Genomic DNA, 13,373 nt, shown 5'->3' on the forward strand with positions numbered 1-13,373 from the left:
ATTATCAAAATTCCCACATTGTCCCCTAAAACCTTCCACAGTTATTTCTAGGAGCCCGTGTGGCTGTTCCAAGTCAAAAGTGTCTCACCTCAAAAGATATTAGTGAGGTATAGAAGTTTTTTTAAATTTATTTTTTTATGTTTTAAATTTCTTTTTCTTTGTGGGAGAGAGAGAAGGAGAGAGAGAGAGAGAGAGAGGGCCAAATGGGGAAGAGGCAGAGAGAGAGAGGGAGACACAGAACCTGAGGCAGTTTCCAGGCTCTGAGCTAATATCAGAGCCTGATGTGGGGCTCGGACTCATGGATGGTGAGATCATGACCTGAGCTGAAGTCAGACGCTTAACCAGCTGAGCCACCGAGGGTCCCCAGGCATAGAAATTTTAAAGGTAAGTTCTACCAACCTTTGAAAGAAAAAATTATTCTTATAGTATTTAAATATGAATATGAAAAGATTGCTAATTTATTTTTATGACTCTAGAATAATGCCAACACTAAAACATATTTAAAAATATAGCACAAAAGGAAAAGTATAGGAGCGCCTGGATGGCTCAGTCGGTTGGGCGTCGGACTTCAGCTCAGGTCATGATCTCACGGTTGGTGGGTTGGAGCCCCACATCGGGTTCTGTGCTGACAGCTAGCTCAGAGCCTGGAGCCTGTTTCAGATTCTGTGTCTCCCTCTCTCTCTGATCCTCCCCTATTCATGCTGTCTCTCTCTCTCTCTCTCTCTCAGAAATAAAACATTTAAAAATGTTTCTAAAAAAAGAAAGAAAGGAAAAGTATAGCCCAATCTCATTTATGAATATAATTACAAAGTTAAAAAAATGGCAACTCAAATCCACCAGTTATTACAAATACAAAAAATTCAAATATAAACTCGAATGCAGTGATCAAGTAGTCTTGGAATTACAAAGATGACTCAACATGAGAAAATATTAATGTAACTTATCATGTTAGTAAGGTAAAATAGAAAAATGATTATGTGGTAGGACATCAAACTTGACATTTCAACTGAGGTGCTGGTCAGCTTCAAAGTGAGTCATGAGGCACATGTAAATACAGAGAACAAACCGATGGTTGCCAGAGGAAAGGGCATGGGGGCCTGGGCAAAATTGGTGAAGGGGAGTGGGACATACAGGCTTCCAGTTATGGAATGGGTAAGTCACAGGAATAAAAGGAACAGCATAAGGAAAAGAGTCATTGGTATTGTAACAGCATTGTACAGTGACAGATGGTATCTGTCCATCCCAGTGGTGAGCATAACATAATGTAGAAACCTTTGAACCATTAAGTTGTATACCTGAAACTAATGTAATACTGCGTGTCAACTATACTCAAAAATGACAACAACAATAAGTTAAACAAAAGAAATGCAACAGATTTCACAAGAAAGGGAAGCTTTTCTTATTTTGTTTAATTACTTGATAAAATTAATTGTATTTATTTTTAACTTTATTTTGTAATGTTTATTTAACTTGGAGAGAGAGAGAGAGACAGAGTGTGAGCGGGGAAGGGGTATAGAGAGAGGGAGACACAGAATCCAAAGCAGGCTCCAGGCTCCGAGGTGTTAGCATAGAGCCCAACGCGGGGCTGAAACCCATGAACTATGAGATCGTGATCTGAGCCGAAGTCAGATGCTTAACCAACTGAGCCACCCAGGTGCCCTAATTTTATTTATTTTTAAAGATATTTTAAAAATATTTAAATTTTTATTATTTATTTAATTATTTTTAAATGTTTATTTAATTTTGAGAGTGGGGAGGGGGCAGAGAGAGAGACACGGGACAGAGGATCTGACACAGGCTCTGTGTTGATAGCAGAGAGCCCGACGTAGGGCTTGGACTCACAAACCATGAAGTCATGACCTGAGACAAAAATCAAGATTCAGATGCTTAACCAACTGAGTCTCCCAGACACCCCAAGATTTTTATTTATTTTTAAACATTTTTTTAGATGTTTATTTATTGCAGAGAAAGAGAGAGAGAGGACAGATCGTGAGCAGGGGAGGGGCAGAGAGAGAGAGAGAGAGACACAGAATCCCAACCAGGCTCCAGGCATCAAGCTGTCAGCACAGAGCCCAATGACATGGGGCTCAAACTCAGAAACTATGAGGTCATGATCTGAGCTGAAGTCGGACACCCAACTGACTGAGCCAGCAAGATGCTCCGCAACATTTTTAGTTTTAAGTAATCTCTACACACTCAACATAGGGCTTGAACTTATAACTCCGAGATCAAGAGTTGCAGTCTCTACAGACAGAGCCAGCCATGTGCACCTTGATAAAATTAATTTTATTTATTTATTATTATTTATTTTAGTTTTTAGATTTTTTTGTTTATTTATTTATTTTGAGAGAGAGAGCACACGAGCAGGGGAGGGGCAGAAAGAATCCCAAGCAGGTTCTGTGCCATTAGCACAGAGCTTGACAGGGGACTCAATCTCATGAACCCATCAGATCATGACCCGAGCAGAAATCAAGAGTCGGTCGCTCAAACAACTGAGCAACTCAGGCACCTCTTATTATTTTTCTAAATATTTATTGATTTATTTTGAGAGAGAGTGTGTGTGTGTGCTCGTGTGGGGTAGGGGCAGAGATAGAGGGAGAGAGAGAGGGTTCCAAACCTGGCTATGAGTGCAGAGCCCTATGTGGGGCTCGAATTCACAAATCTGTGAGATCATGACCCAAGAGTCAGGTGCTTAGCCAACTGAACCACCCAGGCACCCTTATTTTATTCTTTTAAAGATTTTATTTTTAGTGTCTACACCCAAGTTGGGGCTCAAACCCACAACCCCAAGATCATGAGTTGTACATTCACTCTACCAACTGACCAGACAGGTCCCCCTCATAACATTAATTTTAAACATTTACAAGAATAATAAGCAACAATATTAAAAAAGGTTTTTTTATGTTTATTTTTGAGAGAGTGATAGAGAGACAGAGCGTGAGCAGGGGAGGGGCAGAGAGAGAGGATGACACAGAATCTGAGGAAGTCTCCAGGCTCTGAGCTGTCAGCACAGACCCTGATGCTGGGCCCAAACTCATGAACTGTAAGATCATGACCTGAGCTGACATCGGACACTTAAAGGATTGAGCCACCCAGGTGCCCCAATAATCAATTATTAAAAGTCCTTTCCCTTGAGGTTGTTTTCCAACGCACATAATGACTGTGATGTGGACTGATGGCCAATAAAAGACAGGTAAAAGATGTTCATAGCAGAATTATCCATATTAGCCCAAATCGAAAGCTTTCTAAATGTTTGTCAACAGTGAAATGGGTAAATAAATGTGATATATTCATACAGTGGACTATTATCCCGTAGTAAATTAAAGACAGGCTTACTGAATCATTTAATAAGATTGATAAATCTCACATGCATTGAGTGAAAGAAACCAGATACAAAATAGTACATTCTGTATAATTCCATTTATGGAAAAATAAAGAAAATAGGTAAAACTAGCCTATATTGATAGAAGTTGGCATAGTGGTTGAATATAGAGTAAGCATAGTGAGTAAGAGGTGTATAAGGAAGAGTTCTGGGGTGTGGCAATATCAAGTTTCTTGATCTGGGTGCTAGGTACATGGATGTTTTCATTTTATAAAATTCTATTGAGCTGTATGATATATAATACTTTATTGCAGAAAATTACAGATACAGATGTTCCAGACCCAGAGAGTATGAGATCATCTTACAACAGCAGAAATTAAGTATAAATTGTCTGCTCCCCTTTTACCCCCTTCCTTCAGGGAGCAAATGAGAAAAGAAGAAGTTCACTACATTTTGCTCTATAAAAGCTAGCCTCCTAGCTGAAACCAGGCCCTACTTAAAGTTGTGTGGTTGGGGAAATCTTAACCTTTGCATGCAGCTTGAAGTGTTAATGTAGATTGATTCATATATTGGACAAGGCATCCTAATTACTGAATTGAAAATAGATGTTGCCTCTTCCTACGATATCTGGACTTCCCGTTATGGAAGAGGGATGAGAAAAGTCAAACCTGAGTTTCATTCAGGAAGGTGGAGTAAACCTTGCCCACTGAATACATTTTAAAGGGACCATGAGAAACAACAAATAGGTGCATTTTGATTATATCCCACCGGTTTGCTTGTTTAATATACCACTTACAGATCCCTTTGTAGTTTATAAGCACGATGATTGAGTGTTCACACTATTGTGTGACACGTACCTCCCTCAAACCTTGTTACAATATTGGCACATCACCCATGTGAAAAAGAAATACCACTTACAGTGCTTACTATCAATGCAAAAACAAGCTTTTGGTTCAAAGAAAATGGGAAATTAGTAAGAGAAAGATAATTTCTTAAAATAAAAATAATTTCCAATAAATAATCCATCAAAATTATATTTCAAGGGAGTAAAGGTTGGGGGGTGCCTGAGCATCTATCGTTTAAGCGTCTGACTTCCACTCAGGTCATGATCTTGCTGTTCATGGATTCCAGCCCCGCATTGGGCTCTGTGCTGACAGCTCAGAGCCTGGAGCCTGCTTTGGATTTTGTGTGTGTGTCTCCCTCTCTCTCTCTCTCTCTGTCCATCTCCTGATCACGCTCTGTCTCTTTCTCATTCAAAAATAAATAAATAAAAATTAAGAAAATTAAAGGGAGTAAAAGTAAGAATTATTTCACATTAATGTCACATGTAAGATGTTTTTGCCCCTTTTATTCATAAATTTTCTGAGAATCCTATCCAAGGTAGTAAACTAGGTAACACAAGTTAATTATAACCACCAAGACTGAAGAGAAAAAACTCTCTGGAGTTCCTGGATCAGTTGGTACAACCCGTGACTCTTGATTTCAGAGCTGTGAGTTCAAACCCCACATTGGGCATAAAGCTTAGTTAAAAACATTCATTATTTAAAGGCAATATAATTATTACCAAAATACTCCAAGAGGATGAATTAAATGGACATTGACATTAATTCTGAACTATCTTAAGGTAACCATAGTGGAATATATTAAAAATTAATAGTTATTCTCTATATTATATTTACATATTCATGTGATTATATTTAGATAAGGGTGAAAAACAGGCAAAACTAATCTGTCTGATAGAGGTCAGGATAGTGGGTGAATTTAGAATAATAGTCATGACCTAGAGGTGGTCTAGTTAGAGACTGTAATGGGTTGGTGGCAGGAGGAATCTCATTTACAATAGCAAAAAACCAAGTCAAACAAAAATAGTCTCTTAAAACCTAGTAATAAACTTAAGAATTTAAGAGATGCGTAGGACAAGAGCTATTGAGGTTTACTGAAGTACATAAAAGAGAGTCTAGAAAAAAATGGAGAGATATGACATATTCTTGGGTGGGAAGACTCAATATCATAAATATATCAGTTATCCCCTAAGTAATCTAAACATTTCGTGTGATTCTTTAATAAATGAATTCTAAAGTTCCCCTGAATCGTTTCCCATCCCATTTCAAGAAAAGGCCCTATACAACCTATTTCCCTTCTATTACCTTTTATTCCTCATATCTCAACTCTCCATTCTTTACTCTCTTTAGCCATACTGGCTTCCTTGTGACTTCTTCAACATGCCAGGTAAGTTTCTACCTTACACTCTTTGCAATGCTATTCTTCTTTCTGGAATGCTCTTTCCCTAAATAGCTGCATGCTTGCTCTCTCACCACCTACAAGTCTTTGATCAAATGGCATCCATTTAGGAAGGACTTCCCTGATTACCTAATCTAAAATTGGAATGACCACATCTACCCACCACCCACATGCATTTCCTTTCCCACTTCTTTGGCTTTTTTTCTTTTTTATAGCACTTATGCCTATCTGGCATGCCATATATATTTTTTACTTGTTTATTGCAGGTATCAAGTGTTGACCTCCTCTAACACACACACACACACACACACACACACACACACACAATCTGTTGATCAAAAAAAGTCAGCTTATGTTACTTTTGTTTAAGGGAGAATATCACAGTGACAGAGTTTAAGGAGTGCCTCAAAATGAGGAAACTACGGAAAGGTAAAGAGATGTAGGGCCTGGGCTACCTGATTTATACAAGGTGAAGAACTGGTTGGCAGTGCAAAGTTTATGAAATAATAGTTTGGGGTTAGTGGGCTCAGTGAATCAAGAGTGTTGAAGTGAATCTTAATGGGCTAGCTGTTTTGATAAATAAGCTTTTTGGTCAATTCACATTATATTCCCCAGTCAGCAGCTGATATTTTGCTTTGTTATTATTTAACACAGGGACTTGAGAATTATGTCAGTTTAAATTCCCAGCTTCCCCTTTTATCATTCTTCAGGCTAATCTGGAAGACAATTATCATTTGGGGACATCATCGATCCAGATATATGACCTAATTTGATATGTTGATATAGAACATGTTTGATATGTTGTGGTTGAGTGTATTTCTTTAAGTAAGCTTATTTATTTTGAGAGAGAGTGCAAGCAGGGAAGGGGCAAAGAGAAAGGGAGAGGCAGAGTCCCAGGGAGACTCCAAACTGTCGGCACAGAGCCTGATGTGGGGCTCAAACTCACAAACTGCAAGATCATGACCTAAGCCTAAATCAAGAGTCAGACACTTAACCAAGCCCCCCAGGCACCCCGAGTGTGTTTTCTGATGGTAGTTATTCCAACCTCTACAGGTGTTGACTTTTCTTGTTCTTGGTAAAAGATCAGCAGGATTCACAGTGACTGCACAGCAGCATTTATGCCTCTGGGGTTCCACACTTGTACATCGCGACACAAACAGATGCTAATCTAATTTGGGCAAACATATCCTAACTGAATTAAGAAAATAGATTCTATTTCAACTACGAAGAGCCCACAGAACCAGATATTTAGGTATTAGACAAATTACTTTACTTCATGGTATCTTTATTTGTTTTTCAGATCTTTCTTATGATATAAGGGGCCCTGGAGAAATCTGCAAAAATAGAAGTACAATATTATTTCCCTTACAGAGCACATAGTCTCCTTCAAGAAGAGGCTATTATGTCTAATGACTCTATGTTTCGAGCTAGCATCTGTCTAATCTCATGAAATTCTTAGGGGAGAAGTTCCATGGCCTTGGACACATTATTTAGTTTTACTATTTTCTGAACCCTAACATGTAGGATTACTCCTACCTTTCATGCCTTTTGGAAAGCATAAGATGAAAAGTTTGGGTATAGAAGAAGGCAGTCCCACCCTCAAAAACCCCTTCAGTTTTTAAGGGTTTTGAACTCAAATCACAGACTTGTTTCCCTCCTTATTGAATTAAATTATGTAAGTGTTTGTTTTGTTTTGTTCAGGGAAGGGAAATTTGTGGGCTAAAATAAGTCCTGGGTGATACCAGGGCTTATCCTGATATTCAGTGTCAATTAACCAAGATAACATATCTCTGTCCAATCTGCTGCTAACAGTCAGTTTTTGTGCCACAAATTTAATACCAATTGCCAGAGGCCAACCAATGATACGTTCTTGGTGATGATAACTGTATGGAGTTGTCAAAGCATCTGGACATGTTTTGCAATATTATGTAAGCGTCACTGTTGTCAAGAAATGATATTTTTAATAAAGAGATTACTATAGCTTTAAAGTATAAGATCTTGTGATGAAGTACACTAATGTGCCTTTCGTGTAAGATCTATAAAAGTGAAACAGTCTTTGAATATACTCCATCTCGTTTTGAATCTTCTTCAAGCTCTATTTCTATTGGTTGCTAAGGCTAGCTTCTACAAAAGCTTCCTACAGTGAGTTTGTCAAAATGCAAATTTTGAGAGCACAGCTCTTCACATGCTGCCTTCACTCCAGACACCAGCCACAAATTTGGGGGGCTCCAGGGTGACTCTCATTTCTGACCAGTTGACTACAAATTGAGAGGGTCCCCTGACCACCTTCAGGTTTGAGAACTTACCAAAGAAACCCACAGAATTCACTAAAAGTGCTATACTTATGATTGCAGGTTTATCATAGCAAAAGGCTACAAATTAGAACCAGCCAAAAGAAAAGATGCATAGAGTAAGGGTTTCAATACGAAGCTTCCATCATTTTCAGGGATGTGTTGCCCTCCCGGCAACTAAACGTGAAAATACTCAGAGTCTTGCTAACCGGGAACTCCAGAATTTCTGCTGAAGTTTTATTACATAGGCACGATTGATTGAATCATTGCCTGTGTGGTTGAACTCAATTTCTAGGCTTCCTTTCTTTCCCAGAAATCAAGATGATATTACATGACTCAGAACACCAATGTGGTCGGTCTTTCTGGCATGACCATCCCCATGTGAGTCACCTCACTAGCATAAAGCTATCAGGTTTGGTCTGAGGGGTCCACCATCACCCCTATTTCACTCAAGAAATTATAAGAGTTTAGAAATTATCTCCTAGGAACTGAGGCCAAAGGCTAGCCAAACTATTTATTATACAGTCCCCAAGTATTTTTTCTTTAGAGGAGAATATGATAAGGGATTTCTGGCTGTCTGACCTGTTGTGTTACCCTAAAAAAGTCACTCTTTGAGGCCCAGTCAGTTAAGCAACAGACTTTAGATCAGGTCATGATCTCACAGTTTGTGAATTAGAGTCAGTCTCTGTGCTGACAGCTCAGAGCTCAGACCCTGAAGTTTACTTTGAATTCTGTGTCTCCGGCTCTCTCTGCCTCCACACCCACTTATACTCTGTTCTCTCTCTCAAAAATAATTGAGCATTTAAAAAATTTAAAAAGTAACTCTGTGATCGACCTCAATTACCTAGGAAATCAACTAATTTATTACAAGGAACTAATAGAAAAGCAAAATGAATGGTACCCTAAGGAAAGCAAATATGAATTCAAAAGTTGGTTTGATTTTGTGTTTTAACCAAATCACAAGGAAAATATAGCCAAGCATCAGACTTTTACCAAGGAGTTACTAGGAATGCAAGAAGCATTATTGAGCAGAGAGATTTAATAGATATCATAGTCAACAATCCAAAACCTTAAAGTAACCAAGAGGAAATAAAATGGCTTGGCAAATGACTGACATAAGCATGGTGATCGAAGCGTGGCAGTCTGTACCTCCACCCATCCAGATCTGATTTCATGAGCCTTCCCTGGAAGTGATGTACTTCATGCAGTCATCGTATCAATCTGAAAGTCTTACATTGTAGCGATAGCCTCCTGATGTTGTCGTTTCTGGTTAGTACGGTTTTCCAGTAATTTAACAATGACTTCAATTTCTTTAGCAGAGACGTGGTTCTAAGAAATAACACTCTAGATTTTTAGCTGTCATATTTGTTGTTTACAGTAACTGATAAGATCCTTTTCAACAAGCCTCAAAGGCTATATTTCTCTGAAGTCTCTTCCTCAAGATGAAGTAACGTGGGACTAAAAGGCAGTAGAATTCTTTCTTAAAGTGTGACAGAAAACTAATATAGAAGGATGTAATCAATGATTATCTTTTGAATAGAAACATATTGTGAACGGGAAGGAGACTCTAAGGCTTTTTGATTTGTACCACAAAGTGTATTATGATGGTCCCTGATTGACAAAGGCATTGGAAATGAATAGCCTAGAAATAAAATCTTTTTGGAGACAGTTACTGTATCAATCCTTGGACATGAACAAAAGTATGTTTCTAAGATATGTCTGGTGGCTCAGTTGGTTAAGTGAGTGACTTCAGCTCAGGTCATGGTCTCATGGGTCGTCAGTTCAAGCCCCACGTCGGGCTCTGTGCTGGCAGCTCAGAGGCCGGAGCCTGCTTCAGATTCTGTGTCTCCCTCTCTCTCTGCCCCTCCCCTGCTCATGCTCTATGTATGTCTCTCTCTCTCAAACAAGGAATACACAATAAAAAATTTTTAATAAAGAACAATCACTTAAGAAAAAAAATCACCAACTAATAAGAGATAAGGGAGGACTCTAAGGGATCCAGAATAGCAGGTACAAAAATGCAGGTACTATCTCTAGACTGGAGGAAAAGGAGCAATACAGGAACCCAATGACTAAGAAAAGAGCCTCCTTCCACCACCACTCCCCAAGGCTGAGATTCAGACCTCCTCAAAGGGGACATGACTACTACTTACACAGCTACACAGCCTACCAGGGGTGAAGAAACTTGCTGAAGGGGTCCATAGACGTGCCCCCCCCCCATTGCTGGAGAATATTGCTGGGTCAGGCTATAGAAGTATCTAGCTTTTGCCAGTGGACCTTGTCAAAGGACCCTAAGAAGAGAGAGCCTTGGCTGAAGCTACAGCTGGAGCATCTCTCTTGGCTTCTTGTGTTCAAGAATAATAATAGAAGTCAAGAGCCTTAAGGAAAAGTGTCTTCCTGCAGCATGTGGCCGTGCAGTGTCACTCCAATGCCCTCTGCTGATCAATCATAACATCTCATCTGCTGGCAAAGGAGAAGTGGTTGTAGGAGTCCAGTACTGGTATCACAAATCAGGGCAAAAACGTGCAGATTTGGAGCACAGCGATAATATTAAACTGATAACTGGTGCGGAAGACGTTCATAGTCATTGAAAAATACCAATAATTTTATTTTTATCCTACATTCCATAAAGAGTTCTCATACTAATGTTTTAAGTTAATTAAAATTTGGAGAGTATCAACAAAAAAAAACCCAGTTGTTTCTACTGTCTTTCTTGTTTAAGTTGAGGAACTGAGTCTTTGCCTTGAATTGGTTGCTATTCCAGCAAACTCAAAGAAAGTTTTATTTACAAGAAAGCTTAACAGTCTGATTATTTGGGATTTGGGATGTGAATCTGGAACAAAATCAAGAAGAGTCGTCAGAGGTGATAAGATAGAAACATAAATTATTTTATTCAAAGACCACAGGAGATAGTTGTATGTAATAAACAGGAAACACGCACTATAGGTAGTCATGTTATTAGGAACTTAACTTTTTTTTTAAACTTCTTATCAAAATAATTCTGAACCATGCCAAAAATCTAGAGAATTAACTGAATATTTTAGGAATGAAAAATAACTTGTGTATCCGAGCCAGAGTAGGTCGTTTTACAGAAAAAAATGCAGACTCTAATTTTACTTTTTGTTTTCCATCCATATAATAATTTACAGTAAAGAATACATAAGCTCTCAAATTTGTCTCTTATTACCTTTTTAGTTTAATTTAATTTAATTTAAAAAATTTTTAATGTTTTTTATTTATTTCTGAGAGAGAGACAGCATGAGCAGGGGAGGGTCAGAGAGAGAGGGAGACACAGAATCTGAAATAGGCTCCAGGCTCTGAGCTTGCTGTCAGCACAGAGCCTGACGCAGGGCTTGAACCCATTAACTGTGAGATCATGACCTGAGCCAAAGTTGGACACTTAACTGACTGAGCCACCCAGGCGCCCCTACCTTTTTCATTTTAAATAAACCTTTTAAAGTTATCTTTATATACATTTATATGTATGCATTTACACATACGTATATACATGTATGTGTAGTATGCCAATAGATTACTAAATTAGCCATTTAACTAGCTTTAAAATATAATTAACATTACCACTATTAAATAAAACAATGCATATATTATGTTGTTGAGTTTAATATCTTTTTTTTTTAAATGTTTTATTTATTTTTTTTAGGAGAGAGAGAGAGACAGCGTGAGCAGGGGAGGGTCAGAGAGAGAGGGAGTCACAGACTGAAACAGGCTCCAGGCTCTGAGCTGGCAGTCAGCACAGAGCCCGACGCGGGGCTCGAACCCACGAACCGTGAGATCATGACCCAAGCGAAAGTCGGACGCTTAACCGACTAAGCCACCCAGGCGCCCCTTGAGTTTAATATCTTAAAAAAATTTTTTTTATTAAGTAAACTCAACCCCCAACATGGGGTTCAAACTCACAACCTTGAGATTAAGAGTCACATGTTGTACTGTCTGAGCCAGCTAGTGCCCCAAGTTTAACATCTTTATATACTGCAACAATATCCTTAAACAGAAAACAGGCATAGCATATTTATGGTTTTGGTTGCATATTCCTTTTTCTGTCTAATAATTCTCATTATCACAAACATAACTAGAGTAATCAATTTTGAACTTTTCAAACACAAGAGAAATTAGAAGGGAATTATCTTGCTTATTTTTTCCTTGGAGCATTTATTTAAAAAAAATTTTTTTAACATTTTTATTTATTTTTGAGAGACAGAGAGACAGAGCATGAGCATGGGAGGGGCAGAGAGAGAGGGAGACACAGAATCTGACGGAGGATCCAGGCTCTGAGCTGTCAGCACAGAGCCCAACATGGAGTTCTAACTCAAACGGCGAGATCATGACCTGAGCCATGGTCAGACACTTAACTGGCTGAGCCACCCAGGAGCCCTTCTGTGGAGCATTTATTATACACCTTTAATACATTTTCAGATAGAAGAATAATACATATACACACGTACATGGATGTATAAATATGTGTGTGTGTGTAAAATAATTTTAAAACATTCACACAACTTGCTAATCTATAGCTATTATGTATATAAAAATAAAGAGTAAGAGTAATTTAAAATTATACTTAGTGTTTATTTGTTTACATAAAAGTTATTTGGGTAACCACAGTATATTTGTTAACTTATTTTAATATGAATTTAAGGTCTTAAAGTTGACTAAAAATCTGTATATTACACTTTATGTTGCCCCATTGCATCCTTAACACGTGGAGTATTATAAGACTCCGTGAGATAAAAACCTTTAAAATGTCCATTATTGCAATTTCATTTGGCTAAACACAATTTTATGTTTACCTGTGGATATAATAACTTGCTGTACCCACAGAATTAACCCAGAAATGTTAAAAGTTTGCTTTTTAAATTTTTATTATTTCTTTTAAAAATTTTTATTTAATGTTTACTTTTATTTTAGAGATTGAGAGAGAGAGAGAGAAAGAGAGAGCAGCAGGAGAGGGAGAGAGAACCTCAAGCAGGCTTCACACTCAGCACAGAGCTGGATCAGGAGCTAGAACCCATGACCCTGGGATCATGACCTGAGCCAAAATCAAGAGTCAGATTCTCAACCGACTGAGCCACCCAGGCGCTGCTAAAAGGTTTAAATCATAAGAAACTAAACCCAGGTCATATATTTACGAAACCATATTGGGCTAACGTTTTCATTTTGTGAGAAAGTCAGGAAGACAGAAAGGTGTTTCAAGCTAAAGTTTTATCACTATAATATGTCTAAAGAATTACCTTTTTATCAGTAATATTACACAGGCTTCTAAAAATTATAAATAAATATCTTCATTTATATATAAAACATTTTTATATTTATTTATTTGTTGAAATGTTTATTTTTTAGAGAGAGACAGCACAAGCAGGGGAGGGGCAGAGAGAGGGAGACAAAGGATCTGAAGCAGGTTCTGTGGTGACAGCAGCAAGTTGGATGTAGGGCTTGAACTCATGAACCACGAGATCATGACCTGAGGCCAGACCGCCCGGGCCCCCCTTAAACATTTTTAA

General features: G+C 38.2%; 1 non-coding gene across 1 annotated transcript; it reads left to right on the plus strand.

Annotated features, from left to right (window-relative positions):
- The first annotated feature begins 4,120 nt into the window (after nt 1-4,120).
- On the plus strand, nt 4,121-4,224 carry LOC144232283 (small nucleolar RNA U13). The gene has a single exon (XR_013335352.1). It is a non-coding gene; the product is annotated as a small nucleolar RNA U13 (small nucleolar RNA).
- Nucleotides 4,225-13,373: the final 9,149 nt, after the last annotated feature.

This window comes from Crocuta crocuta, unplaced genomic scaffold (assembly GCF_008692635.1).
Source record: "Crocuta crocuta isolate KB4526 unplaced genomic scaffold, BGI_CrCroc_1.0 scaffold687, whole genome shotgun sequence".
In the NCBI taxonomy this organism is placed as follows: Eukaryota; Metazoa; Chordata; class Mammalia; order Carnivora; family Hyaenidae; genus Crocuta; species Crocuta crocuta.